Consider the following 9,328-nt stretch of genomic DNA (forward strand, 5'->3'; position numbering starts at 1 on the left):
ACTGCCAAACTGTCTTCCAAAGTAGCTGTACCATTTTTCTTCTCCACCAGTAGTTAATGAGAGTTCCTGTTGTTCCACATCTGTGACGGCATTTGGTATCGTCAATGCTCCAGATTTTGGCTATTCTAATAGGTGTGTAGTGGTATCACATTGTTGTTTTAATTTGCATTTCCCTGATGTATAACACTGTTTTTCTTTGTATGGATGAGTTAAAGTCATTTACTGACATGACTGACACTTGGCTTACTTCTCAGTTCCTAGGCAACGTGGATATGGATTTCCACCATGCCTATTACGCTTCATCACTTATTAGGTTGGTAGATTTTAACACATGTTCAAAATTCAAATCTCCATTTTCTCATCTGTAAAATAATGATAATATTATTTCCCTCACAAGGGTATTATTGATGAAAAGGAAACTATGTATATAAAAAATCAACAGAGCTCATACTAAATATAAAAACATGCTATATTTGTTCTTATTATTCTCTGGAGACACAATTAGTGGCAAAAAGTAATAATCTAGTACTTAAAATAAATATTTTGACAATATTCTAGTTTTCAAGATATAGGAAGCATATTGCACGTATTTACAAAATTTTGACTCCTTTATAAACAAATTATTTTGTCCTTTACCTTCTCATTAGTTATATTTTATTCATTTCCCTTAATTCTTTATTTCATAACATTAGTGGAGACATGATATCAATATTTTTTACTACTTAGTAATAGAAAGTTACTGTATTCTACTAAAACACATTAGTGCATTTCATGTTGGCATTCGATGGCAATAATACCTGCATTGAGGTTAACAAACAATATTTAATGGGTGAGGTAGGATGTGGAGAAGGGAAGAATTCTTTTTTCAACACAATTTTTGCATTACTTGTCACTGAAGACTCATTTCTGGAAAGCATGGAAGGTAGCTAATTTCTTATTCCTCAGCCCTCCTATGAAATCTTCTCATGAGTAGCAAGAGAGCCTTTCTGACATCAAAGGGAGACCAAAGGAAAGATCAAAGGAGCAACTTTTGATGGAGCCAAGAAAATGTCTTCACTCTGTGAACTCCTAGTACCATAAGAAAATTATAATGGGCTCTGTACTTCATTTCAAATGCAAAAGGTGTTAAATCTTTGCCCCATCTTCAACTACTTCCTATCTGGGGAGAACATGACATCACCTAGAAGCAGCCTTGTGTCTCTTAGTTGAAGATCAGTCATTGTTCAAAAAGACAAGGTTTGGTTCTACAGTTACATACATGAACCAGGTTTTACTTATAAAGATAAAATGAGAGTTTTCCTCCTAAAAATGAATCTAAAACATTTCTAGTTTCAGCTTCAACTGGAAAGGGCTTGAAAGTTCTCCCCATGTCCTTACCAAAAAAGAAAGAAAGAAAGAAAAAACTAGGCAAACTGAAAATCAATGATTTCTTGCATGCATCCAAAGACAGAATTCACAGCATGGGTGCCACCCTGAATTCTAGAGAGACAGGAGTATCCAGAGAGATACAGCATCAAAGATGTGCATAGCTAGAGGAGGACCACAGTCTTAGGCAGGCAGCCTCACTTTCATGGGCTTTTCCTCCAGTATCTCAACCAGTTTCTGACTGTCTGGATGGGAGAAAGATCCCTACACAGCTCTGGCAGGGGCAGGGGAAATGTAACCTTTGATAAATAAGACTAGATCGTTCTCCATTAAAAAAAGCCTATTATCCAGGAGAAAGAACTTTGACAGTGTGCACTTTTAAAACTTTATCCCAACTGGAAGAAGGTAATATCTCCCTCCAGCCCTTTCCATTCTTCTTGTAACACCTAAGGAGAAAGACAACACAAAACAAAAACCATAGTCAACAGGAGTCAGGGTCACAGGGAAAAATATTGGAGATGCTGCATTCAGCTAAGAGAGTAGTGAGGGTGAGGAGGGTAGCTGTAACCAAGGGGAAACATTTGTGAGGTTCACAGCCCTGAGAGAGGTCCACTACAATGCTGAGATTTAGTTGGAAGATTATAGAATGCTCCCTCCCTCCCACATCTTACTACAACACCAACAGATTTGCAGGATAACAGCAGGGGATTGTAACTGAAAAAGCTGCAAGACACAGATTCAAAAGGGGAGACAGAAAATGAAGACTCGAGAGGAATATCAAGACTCTGGTACCTGTAGTTACTACAGAAACATAGCACAGTTTTTACCCGAATCAACATAAATCTTCACGCAAAAGGTCTGTTTACCTGAGTTCCTATTACCCTATACAACTTGTTGAACTTACAAAAAAAAAAAAAAAATTACAAGGCATGCCAAGAGACAAAGCAATCATCAGAACCAGACTGATATTTTAGTATTTGACACAGATGTTGGAATTATAGATAGTGATTTTTAAATGAACTGTGATATATGTAAAAGGCCCTAATGAAAAAATTAGACAACATACAAGAACAGATAGGCAAAGTAAACAGAGAGATGGAAACTCTAAGAGTCAAAACGAAATGCTAGAAATCAAAACCACACTGACATAAATGAAAACTGTCTTCTATAAGCTCATCAGTAGAGTAGACTTGGCTGAAGAAAGGACTGACAAATTTAAAGGCAGGTCAATAGAAACTTCTCAAACTCTGATGAAAAGAAAAAGTTTTTTTAGAAGAACAAAACATCCAAGAACTATGTCACAATATCACAAGGTGTAATACACCTAATTTGTTTTTTGGATTTTTCTGGGGGTTTTTTTTGGTGAGGAAAGTGGGCTTGAGCTAACATCTGTGCCAATGTTCCTCCATTTTGTATGTGGGATGCCGCCACAGCATGGCTTGATGAGCAGTGTGTAGGTCTGCACCTGGGATCTGAACTCACAAACCCCAGGGCGTCCATGTGGAGCACGCAAACTCAACCACTACACCATGGGCCAGCCTGAAACTGCCTAATTTGTTGTCCAGAAACAAAAGGAGAAAACCACAGAATAGAAATATTTGAATTAATAATGTCTGAGAACTACCAACAATTATTGATAGACATCAAACTACAGATCCAGGGATCTCAGAGAACAGCTAGCATCATAAGTTCCCAAAGCAAAAACATCTAGGCATACAATATTCAAACTGTAAGCAAATAATGCACAAAGATAAAATCTTAAAGAAAGCCAGATTATGGGGGGAAGCATACTTACCCAGGAACAAGGATAAAAATTACAGTTGACTTAGTTATTTATATTTTTTATTTGGCACCTGAGTTAACATCTGTTGCCAATCTTCTTTTTTTTTTCTTTTTCTTCTTCTCCCCAAAGCCCCCAGTACATAGTTGTCTATTCTAGTCGTAGATCCTTCTGTTTCTGCTGTATGGGACGCCACCTCAGCATGGCTTGATGAGTGGTGCATGTCCACGCCCAGGAGCTGAAATGGTGAAACCCTGGGCCACCAAAGCAGAGTGTGCAAATTTAACCACTTGGCCATGGGGCCAGCCCCTGGTATATTTTTTTTTTCAGAAGCCCTGGAATGATAAAGAGACTGGAGTTAATCCTTAAAGGAAAGGAAAAAGAAAAAAGAAAATACCAACCCAAAATTCTAAATTCAGTGAAATTACCCTTCATAAATTAATGAGTAATAAAGACTTTCTCAGAAGAAGAATGAGGCAATATATTTCCTTCAGACATGCTCTATAAAAAATGTTAAAAGAATTTCTTCAGGCAGAAGAACAATGAAATAGGTCGGAAATGTGAAGAAAGGGTATTAGAGAAGGAAGAAATGAAAGTAAAATAAAATATTTCATTTTTCTTATTTTTAATTGATCTGAAAGATAACTTTAAATTCATAATAGTTTTACTCAGTGGTAATACAAAAATAAGTTAAATAAATGATAGCAATGTCACAAGCAACAAGAGAGAAATTGGGAATATTTTGTTATAAAGTATCTATATTACATGTGAAGCTATATCATATTACTTGAAAATATACTTACATAATTTACCAAATATATTGTAAACACTATAACTAACCATTAACTTTTTAAATCTGTGTATGAAAACCAACAAGAGGGGAAAAAATGGAAACATAAAATGTTCAGTTAAAAGCAAAGATGACCAAAAACAAAAAAACAGAGGGAAAAAGAAACTAACAACAAATGCAACGAATAGAAAACAGTTACAAAGAGGATAGCTATTAATCCAACTATATCAATAATCACTTTAAATGTGAATGGTCAAAATACACCAAATAACAACAGAGCTTGTCAAAGTGGATTACAGCAACAACAAAAAAAGCTAATTTTATGTTGTATATAAGAAAACAATTTTAAATATAAGGGTTCAGATAGGTTAAATGTAAAGAGATGGAGAATAATATACCTTGCTAATACTATTCAAAATAAGGCTGGACTAGCTACATTAATTTCAGAAAAGCAGGCTTCAGAACAAGTAAGATTCTTAGGGATAAAGAGGGGCAATATCACTCTTCAAGAAGACGTAACAATCCTAAATATGTATGCAACTAATGACAGAATGTGAAAGTGCACACGGCCAGTGTTGTTCTAAAACCTAAATAAGATAAACACATTATCAAAAAGGAAAGTACAGACCATAATCTTTCATGAAACTAAATCCATACCAAATTGAATCCAGCAATATATGAAAAGGACGGTACATCACAGCCAAGTGGGTTTCATTTCAAGAAACAATGTTAGTACAATATTCATAAATCAGTCACTGTAACTCATCATTTTAGCAGAATAAATAAAAAGAATCATATGATCATATGAATAGATACAGAAAAAGCAGTTGACAAAATTCAATACCCCTACAGGATAAAAGCTTGTAAAATTTTAGAATTAGACGAGAATTCCCTTAACCTAATAAAGAGAATTTATGAAAACCTATGCCTTGACATTATACTTAATGGTGAGAGACTGAACTCATTTTCTCTAAGATCAGGAATAATGCAAGGATATCCTCTCTCACCACTCCTATTGAACTTCTGGAAATCCTAGCTAATCCAAAAAGACAAAAGTAAATAAAAGTTATATAAATTGAAAAGAAAAAGTAAAATTGTTTTTATTCACATTAACACAACTATCGATATTGAAATGCCCCCAAAATCTAAAACAAAAACAGACTCCTTAAGTATGGGCTGTGCTTAGTGAATTCCTTTCAAATAGCACAGTATGGAAATAGGAGGGGTAATCTTACAACAGAGAAATGTGAAGAACCCTACCACAGCCACGTGATCGACGTCAACATCAAGTGATAAATCATGTTAACAGCAGGCACCCTTGATATGGTGTGATGAAGATGGTGCTTTATCTCTATGATTTTCCTCCCCCAAATGTATGACTTCACTTTAATTATGAGAAAAACACCCTACAAGCCACAAGTTCCAGATTTTCTATAAAGTACCTAACCAATTCTCTAAAATTGTCAAGGTCATCAAAAATAAGGAAAGGCTGAGAAACTGTCACAGTCTATGGGAACCTAAGAAAACATGATGACTAAATGTAATGTTGTATCCTAAATGAGATCTTGGAATAGATAAATGATATAAGGTAAAATCTAAGGGAATTAGAATAATGTATGTAATTTAGTTAATAATGGTGTATGAGTATTGGTTCATTATTTGTGACAAATATGCCATACTGATCTAAGATGCTAATGACTGGCATGATTACAACTGAAGTATAAGAGAACCCCTTATACTATCTTCCAAACTTTTCTGTAAATCTAAAACTGTTTTAAAAATAAAACTTTATTGAGGCCAGCCCAGTGGCATAGTGGTAAAGTTCACGTGGTCCACTTCAGCAGCCTGGGGTTCACAGGTTTGGGTCCCAGCCATGGACTTACACACCACTCACTCATCAAGCCATGCTGTGGTGGGGTCCCACATACAAAATAGAGGAAGATTGGTACAGATGTTAGCTCAGGGTGAATCTTCCTCACACACACAAAAAATCCTTTATTAAACAATTTCAAATGAAAAAATCTAGAGATGAATATGATTTCACCAAAGCCATAGTAAAATAAATAATCTACATGAATGCTTGGAATTTTCTGAGTCTCTTTACTTAACCAATTATTCTAATAGCATTTGTGAATAAATAGCATGATCCAGGAAATATACAAAATTTCTGGGGATGTAACATTAAAAATCATGTAATCTCTTTTCTAAAGGAAGAAAAATCTAGTGGGGCCATAGGAAAATAGGAATAAAATAAGACTGTCTTTCCTATCTTTGAGGGGTAAGGAAGTATTCCCAGAGGAAGAAACATCTGTGCTAATATTTATAGAGTATGCAGGAGTCAAGCAAGGAAAGTGGGTAAAGTAGTTGAGATCTAAGGAAGCAGTGGGAGGATTGTTCCAGACTAAGGACGTGATACACTTGTAAACCTTCTACCTACTCCCTCACCTCCCCTCTCATACAGTCTTCTCTTCCTGGACCTAAAATTAACTCATTCCCTTGGGGTCCTAGTAAGAAGATGTCGCCCCCCCCCCACCTCCTTCTCCTCCTCCTGCTCTTTCTGATCTTGATCTTCCTCCTCTTCTCCTCTTCCTCCTTCTATTCCTTACTAGTCTTTGCCCTTAGGATTCACATGAGAAACACCCAGAAGAATGTCACTGATTGTTATGCTATCAACACCTTCAACTGGATTAGAGTTAAGCGGTTCTACTTCCACTGGTCTCCTACTAACCCAGCCTCAGTCTTTCCTCCTGCCAAGGACCGATACAAGACACCACAGACTATCAGAACACAAATAGGAATGGAAGGATAAAGTGACATTTGAAATAAGACTCACCCTAAAGCAAGAAAGCGTGGTTATAAAAATATTTTGTTTTTAATCGAACTATCTGTTCTACCCCTGCCACCCTATTAAGCAGTTGCATAATGAAATTTCACTGTTGCCTTCTTATAATTGTGGTCATCCTTCCGGTGCCGAAACTACTCCCTTGCTGTAAATTAGACATTTTTGGAAGATGTTTTCACTTGTTCTGTTCTCCAGATTCCTATTTAGCACCCCGGCAGTTGTCACATTATCTTCAAAAACAATTCTTTAATCAGAGCATAATACAATTTATTATATCCTCGTATTAGATAAGCTGCTACCCTGATGATCATTAAGATTCAAAACTATTTCCAAGGCTTCTTGACTTACAGCAGGGTAGTTAAAGCTTTGTGAAAATCTGGTTTTATTAGCTAGCATTTTCATGCTACATGTCTAATAAAGGATGGCTTCCCATATGTGTTGCATACACTATGATATGTTTTGCCCATTAACCACAGAGATGTGCAAAAATACCATTATTAGTTCCGAGAACTGTTTGAGTCTCTGAGAGAATATACTTTCCATGTTTATTACACAGTTTCTCCTTCTGGATAATTTAATATTCAAGCTGTGTAAGCCTAAATAGCTCAGCACAGCTGGTGAGGCATCTTGTTATTTCTCACTTTTCCTCTTATCTGTGCAATTTTAATAATTGGGAGCTTAAAAATGGTATGGTAAATGGTTCAAGGAATTCACATATTTGGCACATAGTCAGTGAGAAGCTTAAATCAATTTTCTTAAACTGTCAGCCATGATGTCTATCTAAATGGAGGGCTGGATTCCGTCATATTCATTGTTTATTGTTCGCCTCTGCAATTAGGAAATATGAAAGTTGGTAGGCATTTTGTTGGTGTCTTTTCTTCCAGTTTAAATTGCTCTGGCAATTTATGAATATTTTGCTATTTAATGATAAAAATAATAGCCACTTTTTCCTTTAAAGAAATACACACTCAAAATAATGTTTTATTGTTTATGGTGGAGAAAAGAACAAGAAGTTAAGACAAATTCCACCTTTCTATCTTGACCTCTGAGCCTGGGGAATATGTTTTTTCAAATTTGATTCAATTAAATGCAATGTCTTTGCAGCTTCAGATTCTAAACATGAATGTCAGAACATAGACTTTCCTTGTGTTTATGCTGTACAGTGACTTGTTAAAACTGATATTCTAATTTTAATCCAGCTGCTTTACTGTGTGATAAAGAACTAAAAGTTTCATTTTTATACATACAATTTGTCTACAAAAAAAGTTGAACACAGTGTGGAAAATGGCAAGATTTTTTATTGCATCAATCTCCTTCAAGGTTAACACTGCGTATTTCTATTCACTGCTTCCTAATTCTAAAATAAAGATCTCCGTCAGAAAAGAGTTTCAAAAGACTAAATGTTTATATCAAATTGCACAAATTTTACATTTTTTTCTCCTTAAGTTGTACATGGAAATCAGGACATAGTGATTTTTTGTTGTCTATAGCAACAGTATACTGTTTAGATCATTGTCATTTGGGGTTATTTTAATTTAAATTTTAGATGGGCAAGTTAGTATAATTTTGAAGATGTGGCACATCTTCTCATCATATTCTTATCCTCACGCTGAAAATGACTCCATCTGGGTCAGTCCATTTGGGTATTAATTCAAGTAGTTGAAATATAGCAACTTAGAATGACATTGTTTCATGGGCATGCATCCAAATAGAATTGTAGACAAAAGTGGCCTGTGGTTTGACTTTCTCCTTCAATTCTGGACCATACAGGCCAAGCCCACATCCCTCACAGGACAACACTCCAGTTTACTCTACCTGCCTACCATTTTAGGCATTTTCTTTCTAGCTTCTAAATTGTTTATATACAAAAGTCAGCTTTTGAAGTTTTAAAACTGTCTTATGGCTATTCTATATTTTTAAGGAGATGTTTTTAAAGGCGGAAAACTGACTTTTGTGAGCAAAGCCTCTATGAAGTTCTACCTACATAATCATGTCATTGTTCCTGATCCACAGTTTTTAAGGTATGTGATACCCGCAACCCCTCCACCTCCTCCCTCGACTTATTGAAATAATTTTCTGTTTACTTTCTTAGAATTCAGTAAAATGCGATTTATTTCTCTCCTCTCTGGAACTATACCTTCTGAAGTCAATTGAGACCGCCCACTTTCCCATTTGACGTGCATCTTTTGGCTGAGAGTTGGTCAGCATTCTCCTCAATTTCTCTTGCCTATTCTAGACCATTACACTTCTACCTTAAATAAGAAAAAAGCACAAAAAAAAAAAAACCTATTCTTTTGAGATTCAAAGGCACTCAAGCATATTAGCCTCTAACCCCATACCATCTTTGTCATCCTCACACCCCGAAAACATGTTGGCCTCTGTTACTTTGTTCGAGACTCAAGTTCTCCCACCATTCTGAGTGACTTCAGACATCGATTTGGGCAATCTATCCAGCATCATAGCTTTACAGTTGTATGAACATCTCCATCTTGAGTATCTGTCTTTTTACTTCATCAGGCATTTCTTTCCGTGAAAATGTGCTAGATATCTT

Source organism: Equus asinus, chromosome 12 (genome assembly GCF_041296235.1).
Source record: "Equus asinus isolate D_3611 breed Donkey chromosome 12, EquAss-T2T_v2, whole genome shotgun sequence".
Taxonomy (NCBI): domain Eukaryota; kingdom Metazoa; phylum Chordata; class Mammalia; order Perissodactyla; family Equidae; genus Equus; species Equus asinus.